Below are 275 nucleotides of genomic sequence, written 5' to 3'. Positions count from 1 at the left end.
TTGAGTGCCTTTAGTTTTGAAGCAATGTGAGACATTTCCATAATGTACTCCCAAATGTTTCCTTTCCCTTTATACCTCATCGAAACAAGGTTTGCCAAAAGTGTACTTATTTCAACCTTTTCATTCTTGGCAAATCTCTTCTCAAAATCCTCAAGGAAACCCTTAGCCGTAGTCACTTTATTGGACATAGTGCCCCGAAATGCTTCTGGAATAGCACGCTTCATGACCATTAAGCTTATGCGGTTCGATCGTTCCCACTTTTCCATCTCCCTCTT

This window comes from Olea europaea, chromosome 14 (genome assembly GCF_002742605.1).
Source record: "Olea europaea var. sylvestris chromosome 14, O_europaea_v1, whole genome shotgun sequence".
Taxonomy (NCBI): Eukaryota; Viridiplantae; Streptophyta; class Magnoliopsida; order Lamiales; family Oleaceae; genus Olea; species Olea europaea.
This window is presented reverse-complemented; position numbering follows the sequence as displayed.